We start from the raw sequence: 27695 nt of genomic DNA on the forward strand, positions 1-27695 counted from the left end.
TGATGCACCCCACCTACAAGATGTCACTAGTTACTATATATAATCTGTAAAGTCCTATGCGTTTCAACAGAAATTACCATCTTCCTCAAGGGCTTGACAAAGACCGTTGTTTCAAAAAGCTGTAGCACTACTCTAGCTGTAGCACAGCTAGAGTAGTGGTGTGCAATGGCACTCTATGACAAGCACTCTATTACCTTAGTGGACGGAGTCTTCCTTTTTGTAATAGTGAGATAGCTTTAGAGTTGAGTCGGTATACTTTGCAATTTGGGCATTGAGAAAGGTGTTAGTGGATATATTACCCCAAACACTATCTTAAAAACCCATGCCAGCTTTGTCCTTATTGCAGATATTTTCTTACTTCCTATCTGTTAAAAACATTGGCACTGTAACAGTGACAAAGGGAAAATCTCTTTATATGCAAGACAAGTTTGAGCCAACATCCTTCAGAAAAACATCCACAGTTTTGGTGGCGGAAAGTCCGATCGTGTGCATAAGGAAGAGAGAAATTGAGAATTTTTATTGCCTTGAAATGTCAGCAAAAATTAGGAGACTATAGCGAAATTTCATCATTTCTGAAAAATGCATCGGATTCCATAATGAAGTTAAAAATAAAGGTTGTTTTAAGGATTCAATGGCCCCTGGGGGCCAGGGGGGTGTGGTGGAGGAAAAGGAAAGCTGGTTGTACCACTATATTCCAAGTCGCCTTATCAAAGGAGGAAGGAAAACAGGGAATGTTATTTCTGGAACCCCTATGACTGTGGACTTACATAGCTTACATGGCTTTTTAACAATGTAGCCAGAACAATGCATAGTTGCCAACATTGTCCAAATATTTATAGAGACACTTTTTTGTCTGTAGGCAGGGTCTTATTATAATTAGGGGGTTGGGCATTCATTTGTAAGTATGACATGGCAGGAAGGAGAAAACTGTGGCGTGCAAAGCAGGGCTCAAAGAGGGTGTGGTTCGAGTCTGAGAACGAGGGATGGAGGAAGGAAGAAAGAAAGAAAAATAGGGAGGGAAAGAGAGAGAAGTAAGGAAAGAAAGAGGGATGGAGGGACAGCAGACCCAGATCCTACATTACAATAGAAATATGTGTATTCCAGAAAGTTTAACAATCAGCAGAAAAAGATACTCTAAACAACTGCTGTTAGCTCTTCAATCATCCTGACACCATGGTTGTTATGGTGTCAGGATAACTGAAGCGCATTATTTAGTTTATTACATTGTAATATAAAATTAAATTGTTCAACTCACCATAATGCAGAATCAGTGGGAGCCCTGAGTGTGTCATTAGCCACCGTTGCCTGCCACCAGATGCCATCAGGTGTCCCCAGCAGAGTCCCTCTTTACATCAGGTGTCCCAAGTAGAGTCCCTCTTTACATCAGGTGTCCCAAGTAGAGTCCCTCCTTACATTAGGTGATCCCTAGCAGAGTCCCTCCTTACACCAGGCATTCCCAGCAGAGTACCTCCTTACACCGGGCATTCCCAGTAGAGTCCCTCCTTACACCGGGCATTCCCAGTAGAGTCCCTCCTTACATCGGGCATTCCCAGTAGAGTACCTCCTTACATCGGGAATTCCCAGTAGAGTCCCTCCTTACATCGGGCATTCCCAGTAGAGTCCCTCCTTACACCGGGCATTCCCAGTAGAGTCCCTCCTTACACCGGGCATTCCCAGTAGAGTCCCTCCTTACACCGGGCATTCCCAGTAGAGTCCCTCCTTACACCAGGCATTCCCAGTAGAGTCCCTCCTTACACCGGGCATTCCCAGTAGAGTCCCTCCTTACACCGGGCATTCCCAGTAGAGTCCCTCCTTACACCGGGCATTCCCAGTAGAGTCCCTCCTTACACCAGGCATTCCCAGTAGAGTCCCTCCTTACACCAGGCATTCCCAGTAGAGTCCCTCCTGCACCATCTGTACAGACACCTCCAGAAGTACAGGCATCCCCCATGACAACTCACCCCCAAGGAGTACAGAACCCCTTCCATCTGTACAGACCCCCCAGGACAATTCACCCTCTCCATCTGTATAGAGCCCCCCCCCCCCAGGAGTACAGACCTCCCCCCGTTCATGCACCTGGGTGTGCAGCCTCCTGGAGAGTTACTTTCTCAGACTGTCGCTGACTTTCCGGGGAACAGAGCGATGTGATAGGAGGCAGCCAGTGAGAGTGAGACAGCAGAGTCTCAGTCAGACAGGGATATTGTGGCGCCGGGACCCAGGACTCTGCATCAGGCCTCGGGACCACTCAGGATGGTCACTGTGCTCGTCTCTGTGCCATTTACAGAACCAAGAGGGGGAGCCTGGGTGGCAAGAAAGTGGCAGGGCTCCGGCTCTTGTTTCTTCCTTACGAGCAGGTCTTCTGTAAAATGGTGACCGAGGCAGAATTGACCAGTGGCGCGCACCTCTAGCGGCGTCGGGCAAAAAAAAAAAAACAGGTAAGAAAAGATTTCCCTGGACATTCCACGGGAATCGGTAAGGCTGGGACAAGGGTCTAAATCCTGGAGGGACCCTTGGCGAGTATTATTATACTGTCACAAAGAATGACAAAACTATTTCTTAACAGTCACAGTGTTCAATGAATTCCCCTGTGAGAATCCTATGAATATTTCTATAACGGATTCCTTCCCGCATCACTGTGAGTTGGCAAGGTGCCAGAGGACTGGAAAATTGCATCCAGGTCTGTTTTTAAAAATGTTGAAATGCAATGGTAATTTATGTAGCAAGGCCCCAGAGGCCCCCCTGCATATCTTTAGGGCCTTCTGTGTAACATGGAAGAGACAGTACTAATGACTACAATCTGCTGCAAACAATTTTCTTTTTACTTTCTCTAATGTAAACTTTTGTTATAGTGCGCAAAAGAAATATTTAATTAGTATTGGAATTACTCACTAAAATAGTATTAGGCATGTATAATTTTTAGCCCAAATTTTCCTGCCAAAATTCTTTGAACATAGGCCAGTTGGCTTAGAGGGGTCAATAATGGGGTCTTAGTAGCTATATTGTGCTGGATTACTGCAGATTGAGTTGTGGAGGTCGTGGGGGCAAGCAGCATGCCTCCCTTTTCTAGCGTGTCCATATTGTACACCCATAGCACACACAGGATGGAATTGAGTGGCTAACATAGTATTTCTAGTTTTTGATTTTTAGCATGAGGAAGACAATTTTAGGACCAAAGGAAGAGAGGACATTAAACAGGGAGAAGCAAGAGGCAGTGGTATTGCAGTAAGTTAAAGTTACTGGAATATCAAAGTGGACTTCAGCGATATGGAGGGGGTGGATAATGAGGTGACAGTTCATCTGTGGTTGCCGCTGATTGATGGGGAAGAAATTTCTGAAGGCGAGGCAGAACAACAGTGAGGGAAGCATCTGCCCAGGGGCAGAGGAAGCATCCAGCCTAATCCATTTTATAGGACTGTCCCAGAGTTACAGGCCACTGCTATTCCCAGCACCGTTCCAAAGTACTCTGCAGATTGGGCCTTTTTTATGTATAAGTTGATTACCGTACCATTGGCATCTTTACTAAAAAGCACCAGCTATTTAGATATCACATGCATGAGGAAACACATGACTTATTGTACTGAAATGTCGATGGGACCAAGCTCTGTGGTGCAGTTAAAATTCACACCCTTCCTTCTCCTTGTTCTCCACTTCCAGCTTCTTCCTCTCCACAACATTATCCTGGTTCATCCATCACAACATCTGCAGCCTCTAGTGATAGAAATCTCACGAGGTGTTTCAGTGGATTGGGATATGCCACATCAAGCAAAAAATAGGGTCATAGGGCCACGCTGAGAAGGTTCAAATGAAGGCACTGTCTTCTACAGTATACATCTGCACCAATCCCGCCATCTTCAGCAGCATCCTTCCCAAGGCTGATGTCTCTTCCCCAGATGCTGGACCATAAGGAAATCATGTGTGTAAATATCCCCCATGCCCAGCAACTTGACAAAACTGCAGTGTTGCACCGATTCGGACGGTGCCATTGCTGTCAATTTCCGGTGATTGTTTATAAATATTACATCTGAATTAAATAAATACATTTTAATATACCTTATCCAACATTAAATTATGAAAGAACGAGACAAAATCTTTATACCTATATATCTTCCTGTACTTTTTTTCAATATTTTTAATTACCTAATTTTAGAAGCATTATTGCGCAATAAATATATTTCTTGATCAGTTGTTATAACTGATTGGTCAATAGGATGTTTGTGTTTATTAACTCTAAAGAAAGGGAATTGTGAAACCCCTGAAAAGCGGTGGCTCTCTTATTCTTTTAGGCTGGGTTCACACTATTGCGAATTCGATGTGGTTTCCCCACATCCAATTCACAATAGCAGGAGATTTTGACTGGCCCTCTATGGAGCTGGTTCACATATCTCCGCTGCGAAAAGAGCTGTGCATCTTTTGGTCCGTTTCAAATCCGAACTCAGCCAAAAATTCATGCTGAAATCGGACCTGAAATAGTGAACAGGGAAGCACCGGATGTGCTGCTGTGAGCCTCATGTGAAGATAGTGTGAACCCAGCATTAATCCTTGAAAAAATCTGGACTCTGAACATTATTATTTCTTATTTATTGGCAGTTCTTCTTGGATCCCATTTTCCTGGGTGTACATGTGAGCAGCCTCAATGAAGCAATTTAGCTTGATCAATGTGGTAGTTCGCAACACTGGATATTAACCACTTCAGCCCTGGAAGATTTGGCTGCTGAATGACCAGGCCATTGGTCATGCGTCCCCTAACTGACAATTGCACGGTTGTGCGATGTTGCACCCAAACAAAATTTACGGTCTTTTTTTCCCACATACATAGCTTGACCAGTGTAAATAAGAGGCACACCTCCTAATTTCCCAAACTGAGGCCCCATCGTTACACCCCCCAAACCTGTACCCCATTCTCTTAACCTATAAGAATGAGACCACACCTTCTTTATGGGGTATAACTGGTGTAAGGGATCTTCCCGGGGTAGGGTGTGTTTGGACACAGTTCACAGCAGACTTGGAATTTGATAAAGCAGATCTTGGCGTTTATTCATGGTACAAACAGTCCAGCAAACAAAATATACAGCAACACCGTGCTTTCTAAGTACAACAAAAATAAAAGTCCTAGCCCGGCTGGGCGCTTACTAACAGGTTCTGCTCACCTATCTGACACTTACAAACACAGCGTCTTTCGCCTGGATATCGCAGGGTGAGTTTTAGCTCCAGCAGTGGCTGTGCTTGCAGCTTCCTTCAACACACAGATTGTTCATTCCCTGGCTGAGAAGCAATCACCTGCAGACCCTGCAGTGCCTTTAGCTTCCCAGGCTAATTAGGATCCAAGCTCACCTGATCCCAAACCCAGAACTGGATCGGGGGATGTGGAATGACAGGTCCCTCTACCAAACCTACCTGCCATTCCATATAAACCCAGGCCCGGCAAAATTAAATAACAACTCAGCAGCATATCGCTGCTGAGAAACTGATCCATCCTGGATTTACCATCTCACACTGTGTAGCAACCTAGGTGAGATGTACACCCCCTCGATCACTTCTCCAGTGACATGTCTACATATCCCCCCCCTCTTTTTCAGACCGGAGGGCTGAGCCTTTTGTCCCCACAGACAACTTACCCTTGACAATGCGTCAGCATTTGCCTGTAATTTCCCTGGCCTGTGTTCCACAGTGAAATTAAAGTTTTGTAGGGAGAGAAACCATCTAGTCACTCTTGCATTTCTCTCCTTGTTTAACTTCATCCATGTTAGGGGGGCATGGTCTGTCACCAACTTGAATTTCCTGCCTAGCAAGTAATACTTTAACGATTCTAGGGCCCACTTTACTGCCAAACATTCTCGCTCCACAATGGCATAATTTTTCTCGGCCGGGGTTAGTTTTCTACTCAAGTACGTCACTGGATGCTCCTCACCATTCACTACTTGTGAGAGTACTGCACCTAAGCCTGTGTTAGAGGCATCTGTCTGGACCAGAAATTCTCGCCTGAAATCGGGGGTAACTAAGACAGGTGGTTGGCACAAGGCAGACTTAAGGCTTTGGAAAGCCTTCTCGGCCTCTGGGGTCCACGTGACCATTGCTGTCTTTCCGCCCTTTGTCAAGTCAGTTAGTGGAGCAGCAACTGAGGCAAAGTTCGGCACAAATCTACGGTAATAACCCGTAATACCCAGGAAAGCTCTAACCTGTTTCTTTGTCAGGGGTCTAGGCCAATTCTGTATTGCCTCAATTTTATTTAGCTGTGGCTTAATCAACCCTCTCCCAATAATGTAGCCTAGATATTTGGCCTCTTCTAGGGCTAGAGCACACTTCTCGGCATTTATGGTCAACCCCGCATCACTTATGGCATCCAACACGGCCTGTACCTTACAGAGGTGACTTTCCCAATCAGGGCTAAAAATGACCACATCATCGAGGTAGGCAGCTGAGTAATCACGATGTGGTCGCAGAATCAAGTCCATCAACCTCTGGAAAGTTGCAGGCGCTCCATGTAACCCGAATGGCATCACTACATACTGGAATAGCCCATCAGGGGTGGAGAATGCAGTTTTCTCTTTAGCCTCACCAGAAAGTGGAATCTGCCAGTAGCCCTTTGTGAGATCGAGGGTGGTTATGTACCTGGCGTTACCCAACTTCTCAATCAACTCATCTACCCTGGGCATAGGATACGCATCGAACTTGGAGATCTCATTCAACTTTCTGAAATCGTTACAGAACCTCCAAGTTCCATTGGGCTTTGGGATTAGCACAATTGGGCTGGACCATTCACTCTGTGACACCTCAATTACCCCCAGAGCAAGCATACGTTTTACCTCGGCAGATACGGCTTCCCTACGTGCCTCCGGTATCCTATAGGGCTTAAGGTTTACTCTGCTTCTAGGCTCAGTTTCAATGTGATGATGGATGAGGTGGGTACGCCCTGGGAGGTCAGAGAACTTGTTTTTGTTTTTCTGTAAAAATTCCTGAGCCTCCTGTTTCTGTGACACTGATAGAGTATCACCTACCTTGACTGGAGGGATTGGTTGTGACAAATTATTAACAGTATTTGTCGCCCCCAAGGATTCCCTGTCTTTCCAGGGCTTGATCAAGTTTATGTGATAAACTTGGAAAGGCTTCCTTCTACCTGGTTGGTGCACCTTGTAGTTCACCTCACTGACCTTTTCAACAATTTCATAGGGACCTTGCCACTTCGCCAAGAATTTACTCTCAACAGTGGGGACTAGTATAAGGACCCTATCGCCTGGGTTGAATGTCCTGATTCTTGCGGACCGGTTGTAAATTCTACTTTGGGCCTCTTGAGCCCTCTGGAGGTGTTCCCTTACCAGGGGCATTACAGTGGCTATACGGTCCTGCATTTGTGCTACATGCTCAATAACACTCTTGTATGGGGTGGACTCATTCTCCCATGTCTCTTTTGCAATGTCTAGTAGACCCCTAGGGTGATGACCATAGACCAACTCGAATGGTGAGAACCCTGTGGACGCTTGGGGCACCTCCCTAATAGCAAACATGAGGTAGGGTAATAAATGATCCCAGTCACGACCATCTTTTGCCACCACTTTCTTCAACATATGTTTCAAAGTTTTATTAAATCTCTCCACCAATCCGTCCGTCTGGGGGTGGTACACAGAGGTACGGATGTGTGAGATTTTAAATAGTCTGCATAATTCCTTCATTACTTTCGACATAAATGGCGTACCTTGGTCAGTTAGGATTTCTTTGGGGATCCCAGTCCTAGAGAACATATAAAACAACTCACGTGCAATTGTTTTAGATGCAGTGTTTCTTAAGGGTACAGCCTCAGGATAGCGGGTCGCATAATCCAGGACTACCAAAATATACTGGTGTCCTCTAGCTGACTTTACAATGGGACCCACTAAATCCATGGCAATACGCTCAAAAGGCACCTCTATAATAGGAAGCGAAACCAAAGGACTGCGAAAATGTGACACTGGGGCACTAACCTGACATGTGGGGCACGACTCACAGTATTTTTTAATGTCATCATATATGGCCGGCCAAAAAAACCTCTGGAGAACCCTCTCTCGCGTTTTGTCAGTCCCCAAGTGTCCCCCAAGAACATGGTTATGTGCCATGTCAAGCACCTGACGCCGGTACGGCTTAGGTACCAGAAGCTGTTCCACAATCTCATCCTTAACCTTATTGACTCTATAGAAAAGATCATTAGTCACCGAAAAATGTGGAAATCTTTTTTCAGCATCTGGTTCCTGAGGTACCCCATTCATTACAGCAACCTGCTCTCGCATTTTTGAGAGTGGGGTCCTGTAATTGTGCAGCCCCAAAATTATCTCTAGACACCTCTAAGTCTAGTATATTTTGCTCAGTGGGAGGAGCCTCCTCCTCCCCAGCCAGGACCTGCAAAGGAAAACAATCATTTTCATCCTGTACACTTTTATCATTCACAGTGGACAAGGCAACCACCTTAGAGGTATCCTCACTCCTTTTGGGGATTTTTCTTTTTTCCCAGAGAGCCCAGAATAATGGAAAATCGCGCCCCAATATTACATTATGCATGAGGTTTTTAACCACACCCACTTCATATTGTACGGTGCCTTGTTCAGTCCCGACTTTAGCCAGCACTATAGGGTACATTTTTGTATCACCATGTATGCACACAACACTCATATGCTTTTTAGACTCTAAGTCCCCAGTCACCAGGCTAGCATGCACCAAGGTTACAAGGCTTCCTGAGTCCATTAACGCTTTAACAGGAAAGTCATTGATTGTAATATCGCAGATTTGCGGTTCAGTCTCTAGTCCAGGAACTGCAGCACAAGATGGTTCCGCAAATAGCGACTGACGCCGGCTAGCGTCACACTCCATGGGTTCAGAGGTAAGAGGGCAATGGGCCGACACGTGTCCCGCCTCATGGCATCTCCAACACTGGATAGGGCCTGGTCTCTTTGGCAAGGAGTCCTTTTCAGAGCCCCTTAGCCACCCGGGACCATCACCAGTCTTTTGTCCCTGAGACACCACTTGAGCCCTTTTCCCTCTATCAGCACCCCTCCACACTCCCCCAATAGATGGAAGTCTCTTACCAGCTGACGGCACAGATCTGGCGCTCCGGGGAGGTGAAGATGCTGCAGGAACATCACGGAGGTAGTCCTCAGTCGCCTGGAACCTCTCCACAAGGTTGACAAGTTCGTTTGCGTTCTTAGGATCACCTTGTCCCACCCAGCGTTGCAGGTCAGTAGGAAGCGCTCGGAGGTAGCGATCCATCACGACCTTCTCTAGGATTTGTGCAGTAGTAGAAGTGTCTGGCTCCAACCACTTTCTTGCCAAATGGATTAGGTCATACATCTGGGACCTCGCTGATTTGTCCAGACTGTAGCTCCAGTTGCGTACCCTCCGGGCACGGACTGCAGTAGTAACTCCTAGTCGGGCAAGTATCTCCTCTTTTAGCCGAGTATAGTCCTTAACCTCTTGCTCACTGAGGTCATAGTAGGCCTTTTGGGGTTCACCTGTTAAATAGGGCGCAATTACCTCTGCCCACTCAGCGGCTGGTAACTTCTCTCGCTCAGCCACGCGCTCAAATACTGTTAGATAGGCCTCAACATCGTCCTCAGCAGTCATCTTTTGCAGCGCTTTCTGCACAGTCCTTCTCCCAGAAAAAATCTCTGGAGCGGCTCCCATCACCACAGGCGCCTCTCGATTTGCTATCAGGTGCTCAATAAGTTGTTGTTGTGCAGTCATGGACTGTTCATGTCGTCTATTGGCCTCTATCTGAGCCTGCTGTTGTGCAGCGATCATCTGCTGTTGTTCAGCCATGGACTGTTCATGTCGTCTATTGGCCTCTGTCTGAGCCTGCTGTTGTTGCAAACTCACTTGCATAAACTGCTTCAGCATCTCCTCCATGTTGCTGGACTGTTCTTGGAGTGTCGTTGCAGCTTTCACCCAGGACATCAGCAGCTGTAGCCAAGTCTGTCCACACTGTTGCCCCTAGCAACCGCGTTGCCCGCTACCTCCACCAATTGTAAGGGATCTTCCCGGGGTAGGGTGTGTTTGGACACAGTTCACAGCAGACTTGGAATTTGATAAAGCAGATCTTGGCGTTTATTCATGGTACAAACAGTCCAGCAAACAAAATATACAGCAACACCGTGCTTTCTAAGTACAACAAAAATAAAAGTCCTAGCCCGGCTGGGCGCTTACTAACAGGTTCTGCTCACCTATCTGACACTTACAAACACAGCGTCTTTCGCCTGGATGTCGCAGGGTGAGTTTTAGCTCCAGCAGTGGCTGTGCTTGCAGCTTCCTTCAACACACAGATTGTTCATTCCCTGGCTGAGAAGCAATCACCTGCAGACCCTACAGAGCCTTTAGCTTCCCAGGCTAATTAGGATCCAAGCTCACCTGATCCCAAACCCAGAACTGGATCGGGGGATGTGGAATGACAGGTCCCTCTACCAAACCTACCTGCCATTCCATATAAACCCAGGCCCGGCAAAATTAAATAACAACTCAGCAGCATATCGCTGCTGAGAAACTGATCCATCCTGGATTTACCATCTCACACTGTGTAGCAACCTAGGTGAGATGTACACCCCCTCGATCACTTCTCCAGTGACATGTCTACACTGGCCACAGCAGCCTTTTATTTATAAAATATAGAAAACATATAAAACAAGTATCCACTTTAACCATAAATAACAACAACTCAGAAAAATCAGTTTTTTAAACCCGGTGGCTTGTATGGCACTTCCCCAAATAATGTATCACTTTTTATACTGCGGGCAGGCTACCGTACTAGGCCTCCGGCCATGATAACTTCAGCCCGGAGAGAACTCATTACCCTCAGTGTCCACCTTCCCATCCTCAGCTAACACGCGTTAGCTGTAACCAAGGGAGCCCATGTCCCTAATGGGTCCCCCACACTTCCATCTCCTGGGTCCGTTACCACCATACAAGCCACTACCACGGCCATCAGCTAACAAGAGCCCGCTGTATCCCCTCCTGCAAACCCAGGGCCCAAAGATCCAGCCCGACGTCTGAAAGATGCACCCCGTCACCCAAGAGGTTCAAACCCACATCCCATTCCAACTCCCGATTGCGGACCACCAAACCCCCATTTCTGATCACAAACTGCCCCACCCTTTTGTTCACCTTAATCCGCGTTTTGTTCAATCGATCAACCGACCGAGCCAGCCGCCAACTCGTCCTGGCCACTATATCAGACCAGACAATCAGCATTCCAGGGAAAAGGGTACTCAAACGAAGGAAGTCCAGCTTAATCCCGAATGAGTTCCCTGGCTGGCCGACCCCCCAGGTCGTTGCCCCCACATGCAGTACCAGCACGTCAGGTGGCCTGTCCAGGCGCGCCACATGGAGCACTTCCGGCAAAACCCTACCCCAATGCATGCCCGGCCTCCCAATCCACCTCACACAGGCCTCTTCCCGAGCAATCCCTAACTGTCTGCCGTTTGGTCTCATGTCTGCCCTCCTGGCCCCCCTGAACACATAAGAGTGCCCGAGTATCCAGACGAGTCTCCCATCTGGAATCCACCTGACATAGAAGAGACCACAGATAACAGAGCACTTCACCAAACGTACAAACACAAACCCACCGCACGACCGGCATAGAGGATGCCGAGATGCATTTAATTAAATGCACCACGCCCAAATTATCGCAATTCAGCCTAACCTTCATATCCCGGGGCCCGCACCGAGGACATCAACCTAATCCAGAGGCACCACCGCAAGGAGGGACGAACAGCTCTTCTCTGACGGAACTGCTCGTCATACCTGAGCCAAGTGGTACCCCCGTAAACCCTATAGGCCTCACCCACCGCGTCCATATAGCAGAATAACGCCGAACAATGTTCGGGGTTCTTCTCACCAATTACACTGGCCATAATGGCGAATGCCTGCAGCCAATTCGCGAATGTTCTCGGGATCAACCTATAATGCCGTTTTTCCTCATCCTTGTTATCATCGGGTGTAACCCTGTCGAGGTTAAACTTCTCGAGGGGCAGCAGCGAAAAGATCTCCGCGTACTCACCCTTCACGATCTTCTCCCAGACCTCCAGCTTAAAGTGCGATCCCAACGGTCCCTCGAAGCACACGTAGACCTCACACTTCGCCGCATCCGCAATGCGAACCACATCCGTCCTACCTCCCCCTTCCGTTGACGCCACCTTGTCCCCAGACACCGGCGCCCCCGCCGGAGCCGCCCCCGTAACCACTGGGGCCACCTAAACCGCAGGAAGAGCCACTGCGGCCGGCGCAGCTGCCAGCTCCCCCGCCACCCTCTCCCCCCCAGCGGACTCCGAGACCAGCGGCCCCCTCCCACCGGTGTCCTGCGCGAAGCGCTGCACAAAAACCCGCAGCCCCCCCCCCCAAAAGAGCCTGCAACTGAGACTCGGAACCCACCGAAGCAGACCCGGCACTGACCGGCCCAGCCCCCCCCCCCCCCACACACACACCCCGGCCCCGTCCCACCCCCGACAACCCCAGACACAACAGGGACCTCATGAGACACAGACACAGAAGCCAACTTACCGGGCCCACCAGGGATGGACCCCGCCGCTGCTGTCCTCGCCTCCACCACTGACGGACGCTCCTGCAGACCCTCCAGGCCAGATGCGCTCAGCTCCCCTTCAAACAGGACCCCTGGAGCGTGCAGGGGCTCCGCACTCTCCGCTCTCACTGGCGCTGGTCGATTAGCATGTCGCCCAGGCCCCCTCCGCCCTCTCCGCTCCTCTGCAGCCCCGCTCACCGCCGCTCCATGTGGCCCAACAGATGCTGCCGCCACCGTGCTCCGCAGCGGCCTCCGGCCGCCATCTTGGCCCCGCCTCCGACCATCTAAACCGCCGGCCAGGGATGGGGAAGGCCCGGCGGTCATCTGAATCTCTGCCCCACGCTGAGGCCTACCCCTCTCCGCTCTAGGGGGGAGAGGGAGCCCGGATCCACATTTTGCCTCCGTGAGCGGGCGGGAGGTGCTAACCCGTGCCGAAGCCCTGCCCACCGAGCGCCGTCGAAGTCGAGGATTCCGTCCAGGCCTGGCGGAAGCAGGTGTATGCTTCGCCAGCGGGTCTGACGAGTCCCGACCGGGGGGGGCTCCTGTCATGGTGGGTAGCTCTGGGGGAAAGGTCCAGCCTCCGTGCGCGTGGCATGGCCGACCCCCCAGCCTCAGCCTGAGTACTGATCAGCGGTGCCACCTGCTGTTCCAGTCAGTCCGGTCCATGGCAGGCGGCCGCCGCTCTAAGCTGGGCGAGAATGCTATCAGCCATTAAACACAGCCGTACCTCCTTATGCTGCCTAAACTCCAAACTCCTCTCACTCCTCGTGTCCCTCTGCTAGACTGAACCTCCTCCTCTTCCTGCCTACACTTACTGTATCCTCCCCTCCCCTTCTTTTCTGGCCACCCCCCTATAACTACACCTTTTCCAAAACTTTAACCCTTGCTGTGCCCTTCTCTCACTGTCATGCTGGCCCTTTCACTACCCATCGCTGCACTCTGTCCGTTCCCAGGCCTTTCTTTCTTTTGGTCATATTTGATCGCCTCTGTGGTTTTTATTTTTTGCACTTAACCACTTAAGCCCCGGACCAATTGTCAGCCTAAGGACCAGAGGTCTTTTTACAATTTCGCACTGCACTGCTTTAACTGGTAATTGCACGGTCATGCAATGTTGTACCCAAACGAAATTTGCGTCCTTTTCTTCCCACAAATAGAGCTTTCTTTTGATGGTATTTGATTGCCTCTGCAATATTTATTTTTTACGATATAAAAGGAAAAAGACTGAAAATGTTTAAAAAATATATATATTTTCTACTTTTTGTTATAAGAAAATTTGAATAAACTAAATTTTAGTCATACATTTAGGAAAAAATTTATTCAGCCACATGTCTTTAGTAAAAAAAATGTCAATAAGCGTATATTTATTGGTTTGCGCAAAAGTTATAGCGTCTACAAACTAGAGTACATTTTCTGGAATTTACACAGCTTTTAATTTATGACTGCCTATCTCATTTCTTGAGGTGCTAAAATGGCAGGGCAGTACAAACCCCCCCCCCCCCCCAAATGACCCCATTTTGGAAAGTAGACACCCCAAGGAAATTGCTGATGGGTATGTTGAGCCCATTGAATATTTATTTTTTTTGTCCTAAGGGATTGAATAATGACAAAAAAAATAACATTTTTTTTCAAAAAGTTGTCACTAAATGATATATTGCTCACACATGCCATGGTTATATGTGGAATTGCACCCCAAAATATATTCCGCTACTTCTCCCGAGTATGGGGATACCACATGTGTGGGACTTTTTGGGAGTCTAGTCGCGCACAGCACCCCGAAAACCAATCACCACCTTCAGGATTTCTAAGGGTGCACATTTTTGATTTCACTCCTCACTACCTATCACAGTTTCGAAGGCCATAAAATGCCAAAATAGCACAAAACCCCCCAAAATGACCCCATTTTGGAAAATAGACACCCCAAGCTATTTACTGAGAGGCATGTTGAGTCCATGGAATATTTAATATTTTGCCACAAGTTGCGGGAATATTACAAACTTTTTTTTTTTTGCACAAAGTTGTCATTAAATTATATATTGCTCACACATGCTATGGGCATATGTGAAATGACACCCCAATATACATTCTGCTGCTTCTCCTGAGTACAGGGATACCACATGTGTGGGACTTTTTGGGAGCCTAGCCGCGTACGGGGCCCCGAAATCCAAGCACCGCCTTCAGGATTTCTAAGGGCATAAATTTTTTATTTTACTCCTCACTACCTATCACAGTTTTGAAGGCCATAAAATGCCAAGATGGCACAAAACCCCCCCAAATGACCCCATTTTGGAAAGTAGACACCCCAAGCTATTTGCTGAGGGCCATGTTGAGACCATTGAATATTTTTTTTTTTGTCCCAAGGGATTGAATAATGACAAAAAATTAAAAAAAAAAATGTTTTTTTACAAAAAGAAAAATCGAATAAACTAAATTTTAGTCATACATTGAGGGCAAAATTTATTCAGCCACATGTCTTTAATAAAAAAAATGTCAATAAGCGTATATTTTTTGGTTTGCGCAAAAGTTATAGCGTCTACAAACTAGAGTACATTTTCTGGAATTTACACAGCTTTTAATTTATGACTGCCTATCTCATTTTTGAGGTGCTAAAATGGCAGGGCAGTACAAACCCCCCCCCCCCCCCAAATGACCCTATTTTGGAAAGTAGACACCCCAAGGAAATTGCTGAGGGGCATGTTGAGCCCATTGAATATTTTTTTTTGTCCCAAGTGATTGAATAATGACACAAAAAAAATAAAAAAGTTTACAAAAAGTTGTCACTAAATGATATATTGCTCACACATGCCATAGTTATATGTGGAATTGCACCCCAAAATATATTCTGCTGCTTCTCCTGAGTAAGGGGATACCACATATGTGGGACTTTTTGGGAGTCTAGTCGCATACGGCACCCTGAAAACCAATTACTGCCTTCAGGATTTCTAAGGGTGTAAATTTTTGATTTCACTCCTCACTACCTATCACAGTTTCGAAGGCCATAAAATGCCAAAATAACACAAAACCCCCCCAAATGACCCTATTTTGGAAAGTAGACACCCCAAGGAAATTGCTGAGGGGCATGTTGAGCCCATTGAATATTTTTTTTTTGTCCCAAGTGATTGAAAAATGACACAAAAAAAAACGTTTACAAAAAGTTGTCACTAAATGATATATTGCTCACACATGCCATAGTTATATGTGGAATTTCACCCCAAAATATATTCTGCTGCTTCTCCTGAGTACGGGGATACCACATACCGGTATGTGGAATTTTTTGGGAGTCTAGCTGCGTACGGCACCCCGAAATCCAATCACTGCCTTCAGGATTTCTAAGGGTGTAAATTTTTGATTTCACTCCTCACTACCTATTACAGTTTCCAAGGCCATAAAATGCCAAAATAGCACAAAACCCCCCCAAATGACCCCATTTTGGAAAGTAGACACCCCAAACTATTTACTGAGAGGCATGTTGAGTCCATGAAATATTTTATATTTTGCCACAAGTTGCAGGAATATTAAATTTTATTTTTTTGCACAAAGTTGTCACTAAATGTTATATTGCTCACACATGCTATGGGCATAAGTGAAATTACACCCCAAAATAAATTCTGCTGCTTCTCCTGAGTACGGGGATACCATATGTGGGGGACTTTTTGGGAGCCTAGCCACGTACAGGACCCCGAAAACCAAGCACTGCCTTCAGGATTTAAATATAAAACGCTACCAAAAAAACTGTTAGCGATCGCAGGGATCAGGCCTGACTCTGCGATCGCTGCAGTTATGTGTTTAGTGTTTTGTAAGTGATCGATCGATACTGCACTTGGGTGGGCTGGGCGGAGGGGCAAAACGCAGGTGCTAGCAGGTATCTGGGCTGATCCCGCTAACAATGCGTTTTTTTGGAACCCTAAACTGCTGGGGACGCTAGTATAGATCTGATCAGATCAGATATTGATCTGTTCAGATACTATACCACTACGGGAGGTGTATGCTTTGCGCTTGGGTGTTAGCAGTACTGGCACTAACCTAGCACTGCCTGGGGCGACGCAGACCCTGACCCTAAAACCTAATTGATATCACCCGCTGGGTGATCAGGGGGTTAAACCTTTATTGGGTAATAAATGGTGGGTGCCCTGATGCTGTAAAAAGCAAACTAACTAACCAGAGTCACCCGTAACACTTATACAGTGATCACTGGTCAAAGGGTTAACTAGGGGCAATCAGGGGGTTAAAATCTTTATTAGGTAGTATATGGGGGTCCCGGATGCTATATAAAACCTGACGGGGAACCTAAATAACTAACTGGCTATCCAGCATCACCAGTGACACTTATATGGTGATCGCTGGTGAAAGGGTTAACTCTAGGGGCAATCAGGGGGTTAAAACCTTTATTGGGTAGTATATGGGGGTACCTAATGCTATAAAAACCTGGCGGTGAACATAAGAAATAACTAGCTACCTAGCAGCACCAGTGACACTAATGCAGCGATCAGAAAAAGGATCGCTTAGCGACACTGGAAAAAACGGTGAAAGGGTTAACTAGGGGCAATCAGGGGGTTAAAACCTTTATTAGGTAGTATATGGGGGTCCCGGACACTATATAAAAACCTGACGGGGAACCTAAATAACAAAATAACTAACTGGCTATCCAGCGTCACCAGTGACACTTATACGGTGATCGCTGGTGAAAGGGTTAGAAACCAATGGCCCTCCCCTCATCCCGGATCACTCCTGAAGCGAAAAGGACCACCGCAGCCAGCGGGAGGGGGTCCGATCGGACCCCCCACCCACTGGAAGGCAAGCACGTACATGTACGTGCTTGTGCCTGTCGGTGCCATTGTGCCAATGTACATTGCCATGCAGCAGTCCTTAAGTGGTTAAACAAAAAAAAAAAGAGCGACAATTTTGAAAAAAAACACAATATTTTGTACTTTTTGCTGTAATAAATATCCCCCTTTTTTTTTTTAAAGCTATTTTTTCTCAGTTTAGGCTGATATGTATTCTTCTACATATTTTTGTTAAAATAAAAATCGCAATTAGCGTATATTGATTGGTTTGCACAAAATTTATAGCGTCTACAAAATAGGGGATAGTTTTATGGCATTTTTATTATTATTTTTTTTTACTAGTAATGGCAGCGATTTCTGATTTTTATTGTGACTGCGACATTACGGTGGACACATTGGACAATTTTGACACATTTTTGGGACCACTGGCATTTGCAAGTGATCAGTGCTATAAAAATGCACCGATTACTGTAAAAATGTCACTGGCAGTGAAGTTGTTAACACTAGAGGGCGATCAGGGAGTTAACTGTGTTCCCAGGGAAGTGATTATAACTGAAGTGGGAGGGGACTGTCTAGAGAAAGTGACGGATCGTGATTCCTAGCTAATAGGAACACACGATCTGTCTCTCCTCTCATGTATTTCTGTGTTTACACACACACGTCCCTGTTCTGTCCCTCATGCTTGCGATCGCTCGTGGCCGGCGGTCATCGCGACCATCGGCCACGAGCATCGGCACCCTTGCTGTGCAGTAGGCACGTGCGCGTGCCTGCTATCTCAATCCCGCGAGCCGATGTATAGCTACAAGGGTTTGCGGGGTCATGCCGACCTGCCGCAGTATAATGACGGAGGCTGGTCAGCAAGCAGTTAATAATAAATAGGTCTATTATTATTATTATTTTTTATACAGTATTTATATAGCACCAACAGTGATTCTAATGCATGTTTCCTGAATTCTCCAGGATGTCAGGTTTTCTTCTTCAGGCCAAAAGCCAAGGAGGGACCCAGTATAATACGAAGGTATCAGACAACTCCTATCCATTCATTTTTTTTACAGAAAAAGAACCAAAAAAAACAACAAATGTTGGTTGTTTTATTACCTTGTAATGGAACCCCCTCCTAGCCCCTTAGTCATAACTTTCTACTTACAGAAAACCGTAACCCATAAAATGTAATGACATACACAGGTGCACATATAAAATATTCATGTCGTTTGTAGTAGACGGATTGATAATGAGAGCGTCTGAGATGAGAATTGTTGTTTTTTGTGACAGTTGTCCCTTGAATGTGTTTATTCAGCTTGTCCCGGTCACTTTTAACAATGGCTGACTTTTATATTCAGCTGCCCCTTGCTTCCAGGTATAGCTCCCGGCGGCGGACGCGTGATGTGTTTTTGGAAAACGGTCTAATATATTTCTCACATTCTGCCTTTCACCACTGTGAACGTCAAATATTTAACACATGTATTTACTCAATAGGAAATGTAGGCTCATATGCTCGCTCAAATTGACATATTGCAGATATTTATACACACACTTGCTCATGCAGATGAGCTTTGCTTTGCTAGATAGGAATTTCTGACATTCCTTGTCCATATTTATGGTAATAGATAATGGTGGTCTCTCATGGTAAGAGGAAGAGCGACCCCATGTGGACAATTAGGATATTTCGTTTAAAATAAATCTCCACTGAGGGAAATACAGTAAAGCCTTCTTAAATCAGAAGGTATACAGTACACACGTCTCATTCCACCCATATCCCAAAAATAAGAGGATTATTGAGGACAGTGAGCCGAGACATGCGATTCAGTGCTTTTTGCCCCACTACATATTGTGTAGGGTGAGAGAGATTATTAATTGCTTTAAAGCAGGGGTGTCAAACTCTATTTCATTGTGGGCCACATCAGCGTTATGGTTGCCCTCATAGGACCTGTTGTATCTGCAAGACTAAATGACCAGAGCACCCCACCCCCCCCCCCCCCTACATCAGATGTCAAGAGCTCTCCCACCATCAGAAGTCAAGAGTCCCCACGCTTCCTTCTACCACAGTCAGTGGCGGCTGGTGCTCAACATTTTTTGGAGGGGGCACAACCAATCTGAAAAATTCTGAAAAAAAACCTCATCAATTGCAGCCTCACTGTACCATCAAACACAGCCACTGTGCCCATCAAACGCCGACACTGTACCATCAAATGCAGCCACTGTGCCCATCAATTGCCAACACTGTACCATCAAGCGCAGCCACCGCGCCCATCAAACTCAGCCACTGTCCCATATCAAATGCTGCCACTGTGCTCATCATATGCAGCCTCACTGTGCCCCATCAAATGCTTCCACTGTGCCCCATCAAACGCAGCCACTGCGCCATATCAAATGCTGCCAGTGTGCCCCCCATCTACCGTCTGCACTTACCCTGTCTCAGTGGGACAGCTCCTCAATGCTCCTCGATGTCTTCTTCCATCCTCTGCTATGACTGGATGCCTGATTGGCTGAAACGACAGGCGCTGTGATTGGACACCTATCGGGTGATGGGTAACAGATCCGAACACCTGATTGGCGGAGAGGCGGTTTAGTGTTTGAATGAATATTCGCTTTCCTCTTTTCTAACACAGCTAAGTGACCTGTGAGCGCCCCGCATGGTGCTCGCAGGTCACCTTTTTTGACGCCTGTTCGAGCCTACGACTGTAATTCAGGCCCCCGCCACCTGTAAAGGGTCCAGGGGCTTGAATAGGGGGTGGCAGCAGCGGCCATAGATATATTCATGCAATGCATGAATCCATCTATTGGTGCTAGAGGGGTGACTTGAGAGAGGGGGCAGCGCCCGTGTGCCCTTTTGCTGCTTCCAGTGACCACAGTGCATCCCTGTGCCCTTTATGCTTCCCAACTGCTGGAAGCAGCAAAAGTACAGGGTCTGGAGGAGGACCAGAGGAGGTCAGGAGTGAGCTGCCAGAGCCTGCTGAGATCATATGGGGTGGGGGGCAGAGAGGGGTGCTGCTTCTGCACAGATGACCCAGTGGAATGAACAATTGACTGACTGTACAGCAATCAGTTGGGACGACTATATGACGACTATATACATTTGATTACTTCAGTCTCCTCCAGCACATCACTTGCTTGCAGACCGTTACTCTCTCTATCTCTCTCTCTCCAGCACATCACTTACTTCTCAGGCACAGCTAGCACATGTCTAGGCCCAACACTGGCTCAGCCAGGCCTAAGCAACTTGCCCTTTGGAGGCAGGGACCGTGGGCCCCTTTAACCGCTTACTGACCAGCCACCATCATACTGCAGCAGGTCGGCACGATCCCACGAACCAGTGCATTTTTATAGCACTGATCGCTGTATAATTGTCAATGGTCCCATAAATGTGTCAAAAGTGTTTGGTCTGTCCGCCATAATGTCGCAGTCCTGATAAAAATCGCAGATCACCGCCATTACTAGTAAAAAAATAAAAATGCCATAATTCTTTCCCCTATTTTGTAAATGCTATAACTTTTGCGCAAACCAGTCAATATACACTTTTTTTATTACCAAAAATATGTAGAAGAATACATATCAGCCTAAACTGAGGAAAAAAATTGGCTTTTTTTTCAAAATTTACACACTTTTTTTTGTTTATAGTGCAAAAAATAAAAAACACAGAGATGATCAAATACCACCAAAAGAAAGCTCTATTTATGGGAAAAAAAATGACATCTTGTTTGGGTACAGCGTCACACGACCGCTCACTTGTCAGTTAAAGCGACACAGTGCCGTATCACAAAAAATATGCCCTGGTCATGCCAAATCTTCCGGGGGGCTGAAGTGGTTAATATAGAAAAAGGAAGTCTTTATTGCTAGCTGTCCTTCTGGTGGACTACGGCTCCAAGTAAGTCCCCTTCAGGCCCTGCCAGCCCTCCTGGCTGCAGCTGCCTGACTTCACTGCCCATGACATTGCAATCCTCAATGGCTCCACACCCAGCTCTGACTGTTTCTTCTCAGTCCTCTCTGGCATGCCTCTCCAGTCTGCCTGACTGTGCATGTCACTCACCAGCCTCCTGCCTGCAACAGGTAGTTCCCTCCTGAAGACTTGCCCGGCAGTACTAGCTCTTGCTGTTCTCTCTGACTCCTTTCTGTGCCTCCTAGACTTGGGAGCTCCCCTCAAAGGCCCCGACAGCTTAGTACTCCATTCTCAGTTCTTCCACCCAACAACTCCTCCTCAGCTGGGCGGACCCTGGGTATTTCCAGGAGGCCTGCCCCCTGCCAGTCCTACTTGGGGATTGGTCAGGACTCCCCGAGACACCCCAGACAGCTCCACCCCTCTCCCCCTCCTCTTCTTCTAGAATCCTCCAGAAGAAAGAGGGAGGTGACAGTGGAGAGATGCTGTCTGTGAGTCATCAGCTGCTGCTCTGAGCCACTCCCAGCCCACACAGATAAAAAAAAACAAGCCTAGCTTCCAGCTCGGAAAGAAAAAAAAGAAAGGGCAAGGCCTTCCAAAGGGGTTGCAGTAACTGAACACTACAGTTAAATTTAATTACATTTTATTTAGAAAAAACACACCATAATATCAAGTATGACAAAATGCCAAAAATATCAGTCTTAGTATAACCTTCCAAAGACAACGTTGTCATTTAAAATGAGGGATTGAAGCTGCACATACATCCAAACATCCATATATTGTTGATCAATGTATTGCATATACTATCGACCTCCTTCCTAATTAAGCAGTGGATTGTGGTCACCCCAAACCGGATATGTAACTGTAAATTGTTTGAGATGTGGATGCACATAAACAGCTAGGTATATCATGGGCCATCCTATGTCATTAGTATACAAATTCAACTGTGGCACCTAGGGTTAGGGGCTCTCATGTATCTATTAGAGGTATAGGTGGCCTAATTGTATAGGTTGCAGTGTCCAGTAAGCAAGACTGTGTGGGTAAAACTTCTTAAGCGTAAGCCCTTGTACACACCGTCGGACATTTCGACAACCAAATCCATCGGATTTTGTCCGAAACTGGTGTTGCATACACATGGTCGGACAAAGTTGTCGGAAAATCTGATCGTTCAGAACGTGATGATGTTATTTCGTTATGATGGGACTACGTTCAGGCTAGTAGCCAATAGCTTTGGTCTAGGAATTTGATCTGAGCATGCCTGGCACTTTGTCCGATCGGAATTCTCTACAAACGATCGGACAAAGTCCGATCAGATCATGTTGTGGGAAAATTTTACAGCCCATCTCTAAAACTTTGTCGGTCGGATATTCCGACGGAAACAGTCCGATGGAGCCCACACATGGTCGGATTATTTCAACAACACGGTCCGCTCAGACATTTTCCGTCGGAATGTCAGACCGTGTGTACAAGGGCTTATACTTATTTAACAGTTCACTGATCCATCACAAGTCGGTTTGGGGAGGGAGGAACACAGCAGGGGGAGTTGGTGTTGTCAGTCCACAGCTAGTCAGCAAGTTAAACTGAATGATAGACGTGGGTGAGAGTATCTTACATTGCTGTGTCTCCTCATACCTCCACCCATCCTTTCTGAGCCGAGCTCCACTCCTGAAGTCACCGGATTATCCCCTTGGGAAGTTGATCTGGGTGTTGGATCCAGTGTCACCCCCGCCTGCAGCAAGCTCTCAGCTGTTTCATCACCACTGCCTCAATACATTGTTTGTGTTAGTGCTACGACCCCTCCGTCATCACAAATGTGCTGAGGTCACACTGACATGTTTCGTTAGCCAATGACAGCTAACTTCCTCAGAGCTAGGCCTGCCTAAATGTGCCTGTTCCACAAAAATCCTAACTTCTAGTACCTATCTAAGCAGAGGGAGCTACACTGTTATCACCGAAACTTGGGTTGTCCCCTGAACAGGCATATAGGGAAAATCTCCCAAAGGAAACACTAGTTCTTTTGACCCTGGTGACAATAAGGAAGTCTCACCAATGTTTCACAGATGGCATATTGTATTCAAGATGGAAAACAAGTTCTACTTCCCTTCCCAACCTGTATAGTTATACTATGGAAAATGAGAAGGATGCCAATGCTGATTAGGCTCCACCTGAAAATGCCATTTGCCTGCCTGTCTTTTTTGAATACTTTGCCAGTCATTGACCTGAAACAAGCATTTGGTAGGTGAAGTAAGCATACTTTTTCAAGATCAGTGATTCAGAAAGAACAGAATCCAGAGTGTTGGCATATTGGCTGGACAACTAGGATTTTAATAAAGTGATCAGCAATAGCAAAACCTATACAGTATATCTCTTGGGAGCATACCTTTTAATTATCCAAGTTGGGAAAGAGGGCCAACATTTATCACAAAGTATGCAGGCAAATAGTTCACCCCTCCCAGGCCCCTAATTTCAGAGATCAGAAAGTATTCATATTACTTTTTTGCCTACTTTTATGAACTTTTCTTTTATTTAATTACTATATTTTATTGTTATAATTGCATTAAATACTTTATTATATTGTATATATAGCTTCTGATGATGCCCAGTGGGAGGGGGGAAACGTGTCAAGCTAAGGAGACCCGGTGACCATTGTTTGCACGCCAAGGTGGCGTTTCTCTGCACGTTTAAACTTTTTTTGATGTAAGTGTAATATCTTTGAATTTTATGAATAAACCTTGCAGTATTACACTATATATAACCTTTTTTCCGTCATTGTTATGCATCTTTATGGATGTCTGATCACTGAGTAAGATGAGAAGGATCCAGGATATCCATATGTTTTAATCATACCGGTGGAAGATAGGAGTTATCCCTATGTGGTGTCCATACAGTCCAGCTATCACTGACGGGAGATGCTGATCTGGAGATAATAACAGGCGTATTTACTGCCTTTTTCTGGTGAGTGGGGAGCCAGGAGGGGAGCGCGAATAGTCACTTGAAAACCATCACAACTGTTTATAAGCATACCACATTGAATGGACTTTATATAATTGCATTTTATATATCTTTGCACTTTATATTGGCACTGAGTACTTTATATTGTATCATGTGTTATATCATGATACTGTATTTGTTGATATAGGTTTACTTAATATTGTATTGGCTTGAGTGTAACGAGCAGCGCTTTAATTTCATTTTTTTTTTTACGTAATTCTTTTTGACATTTATATTATGATTTGGAAACTGTTTCTTGTTAACACTTATCCCTTGAGTCATTTTACGTTCTGTCTGCTGCACTGACACGGTATTATGTTTTATTAAATGGGAATGAGTAACAGCAAGGGCTTACATGCGTAGAGCCATCCAAATCTTCATCTTCAATCAAAGCAAGCATAACCAAAAGGAAACAAGTACAGAAAAGTAAAACTTTCAAATGTCCAATTGATAACATGATCTCCTCATATTATTTGATCCCTTGAGTCTATTTGAAATCTTGACGTTAATAACTTCAGAGTGTTAACAAGAAACAGTTTCCAAAGTGTAATATGGATGTCAAGGAGAATGAAATGTCCTAAAGAGTTGCTTCTTGTAAACATCATCCAAAATGTCTTATTTTTTTGTAACTTGGCTTGTCAGGCAATCAGGTTCTCACTGTTCACAGAACTCCTAGCAACCTCCAGATGAATGCTGGCTGAGAGTTTGGATAAAACATTTAGTGGAATGTAACACCTTTATTGGTTAAATAGTGCAATTATTTATAAAGGGACAAATTACCGGTAATCTGATTCCATAAGTCCTTCCAAAGATGGGCAGTGGGGTGTTACGTGACAGCTTTCCCTCAAAGACGCTGAGACTCATTTATTGGGTTTGAATTTTTCAGCTAAAGGCTTATTTGTAGTTGTCCTTGACATCTACAAATATACCCCTTGTATTCTGAATATGATCAAATTTAACCTGTCAAAAATAGAAATAGAAAATCTGGCCTTGCCAATGTGGTTCCCTCATGTTGATTACCTTTAGATAGATTTTACTACAATTAATTAAAATAAAACTGAACCTTTACCAGACAAATAACTTATTTTCATCTTGCTCCTTCTCCCTTCTTTTGCCACAATTACATACAAATGTTTTGCTTCAGCACAGCACTTATATATACTGTATATTCCTGCCTAGACAAGAATGACATAGTGTTGCATTAGCAAAATACGGTGCAAGCACGCCATGGGAATTCCATGCATGTGCTGGTTTGCCACAGGCTTTGGGACCTAGCAGAGATTCCCAGTAGAAACCCCAATGTATTTATTTAAAGGATCCTTTAGCTGTCTTTGGCTAATGATTTCTATTTTAAAATCAAACAAAATGTCTCCTTTCTCCTTTTAATGATTGCCAAGAATGACATCCTTTTAGAAAATCAGTTCGTTCAACATTTGCCAGTTTATCAGCTCTTGAACATGAAAAGAACCAAGAGCCATAAAGAGTTATCATGTCTTTGTCAGGTCAGATGAAAACATTTTCTTCCTATGGTTTGCATTGATATATTTAAGGTAATCTGCCACAAGCTTGGGCAATTCAGAGTATCTGATGAAAACATATATCATCAAGGGTTATCTCAGATGAAATGTAACAAAATGATGATGATAAAGTGCTATAGGCATAATGATGCAACCTGTACTAGGGAAGCTCAGAGGCTTAGTAGTTAGTTCTATATTGCTTGCAGTAGAGCTGTGCAAGCAAGGCATCCAGGTGTGCGGACGAGGTGCCTGTAACTCTCCCCCGCCAGGTAAAACTGTCACCCGGATCTTCATCTGCAGGCATGCTGTAAGTTACTACACACTGTCACTCACTACATACTGTCACTCACTACATAGAGTCCTAACCTGCCCTACACCACCCCAACCTGCCCTATACCACCCTAGCCTGCCCTATACCACCCTAACCTGCTCTATACCACCTCAACCTACCCTGTGCCACCCCAACCTGCCACTATACCACCCTATACAATCATTTACAGGGGGTGGTTTGGACTACGTCCTGTGACCATGTGCTGCCTGCAGGGTGCTGGGCAGCCTAGACAGGAGGGGGGTGACAACATGTTTTATTGCGCCAGGTGACATTAAACCCTAGTGATGCCACTGAGTTTAACATCAGTTATAATCATGTTAATGATATCACTCCTGAAAAGAAGGGTCATTGATCACTTAAAAATACACAAGAGTGGGTTGTGATATGGATTAGTGACAAATACAAAAAGACACCAACATCCCTGAATAGAAAGTAGATACAGAGAAGTTTTTTTTTGTTTTTTTTTTGTTTTTTTTAGGGGATTTTTAGGGTGCCATAGACACAATAGAACCAGAAAGTTTGTACAAATAAAACTGTGTTTTTACCTATAGAGTCAAAAGTGAAAATTATAATTAGGCAAAGAAAAGAACCAAAAACAACTTGTCTTTTTGGTGTATCGCACATAAAATTGCTTTCTTATTCTAGTCACAAAGGCGTGATGTTTAAGTGTCTATCCCGACATGTTTCGCCGTCGAGAGCTTCCTCTGGGGATTTTTTAACTGTCACTATTTAAAAGACAAAACACACTATAATATGTTATATAATGGTACATGGTATAATGCCATATAAAGCCAAAAACGAAAACATATAATAATAAATGAGCATTATTGTTTGCCATGTTTAGCCATGTCAATGCTTATCCAGACCAGTCTCCCAGTACTTCTGGATAGGAGCCAATGAGGCAGTGCAGAAGACACCAAAAACACTGTGCAGCCACAGAGGGCACACAAAGGCCCAGCTATAACATAATGATGGTTTGCATATTACTGAATGGAGTACTGAATAAAAAATAGGTGGACACCATAAACCATAGTGACACACCAAAAACATATAACTGTAAAACATACTCACGGCACAAGTTGTTATTGTAGAAGTGACCAAGAGTGGCAGAGGCTTGCAAAGTGCAGATCGTGAGATGCCAAATTGGTAGGCGGGATCTTGGTCAGAAGTCCAGGCCCAGGTTGGTAACAGAGTTGAACATTATTCAAAGATATTCAGAGTTAAACATAGGCAGACATGGATAATCCAAAAGCAGGTCAGGTGGAAGCCAGGTTGGTAATAAGGTCAGCATGATTTTCAGATAAAAGAATTACAAGAGAACAGACTGAAAGACTATTCAGCAGTGATTCTGTGCAAAGGTTTAAATAAGCCCACTTGGTGCTAGTATCTATTGTGCACATCCCTGCGTGCTTACATACATGTGTGCTGCTCCTAAAAGTCACACATCTAGTTATGCCCGTAAACATGTGCACACTTATGTGAATGTGCATTAGCCCGATGGCTGGCATATCTTTGATATGTTTACTTTGAAGAGAGGTTCACTTTAAAATTATATTAAAAACTGACACCAGTGACAAGCAATATTGTAAAAGATTTTTTACGAAAATATCGAGACACAGAGACCAAAACCAGTGACAGTGTCCACTGTGGTCAATGCCATTTGTGGTCTTCG

At 45.4% G+C, this 27695-nt stretch overlaps 1 long non-coding RNA gene across 1 annotated transcript in view; it reads right to left on the reverse strand.

Annotated features, from left to right (window-relative positions):
• Window positions 1-27178, reverse strand: part of LOC143933204 (uncharacterized) — a 63495-nt gene extending 36317 nt beyond the window's left edge. The window contains exon 1 of the long non-coding RNA XR_013263041.1: window positions 27095-27178. This is a non-coding gene — a long non-coding RNA (uncharacterized LOC143933204). The remainder of the gene's footprint in view (window positions 1-27094) is intronic.
• Between the last annotated feature and the right edge of the window lie 517 nt (window positions 27179-27695).

The sequence above is a fragment of the Lithobates pipiens genome, unplaced genomic scaffold (genome assembly GCF_037356315.1).
Source record: "Lithobates pipiens isolate NorthernLeopardFrog02 unplaced genomic scaffold, aLitPip1_a1.2 Scaffold_27, whole genome shotgun sequence".
Lineage (NCBI taxonomy): Eukaryota > Metazoa > Chordata > Amphibia > Anura > Ranidae > Lithobates > Lithobates pipiens.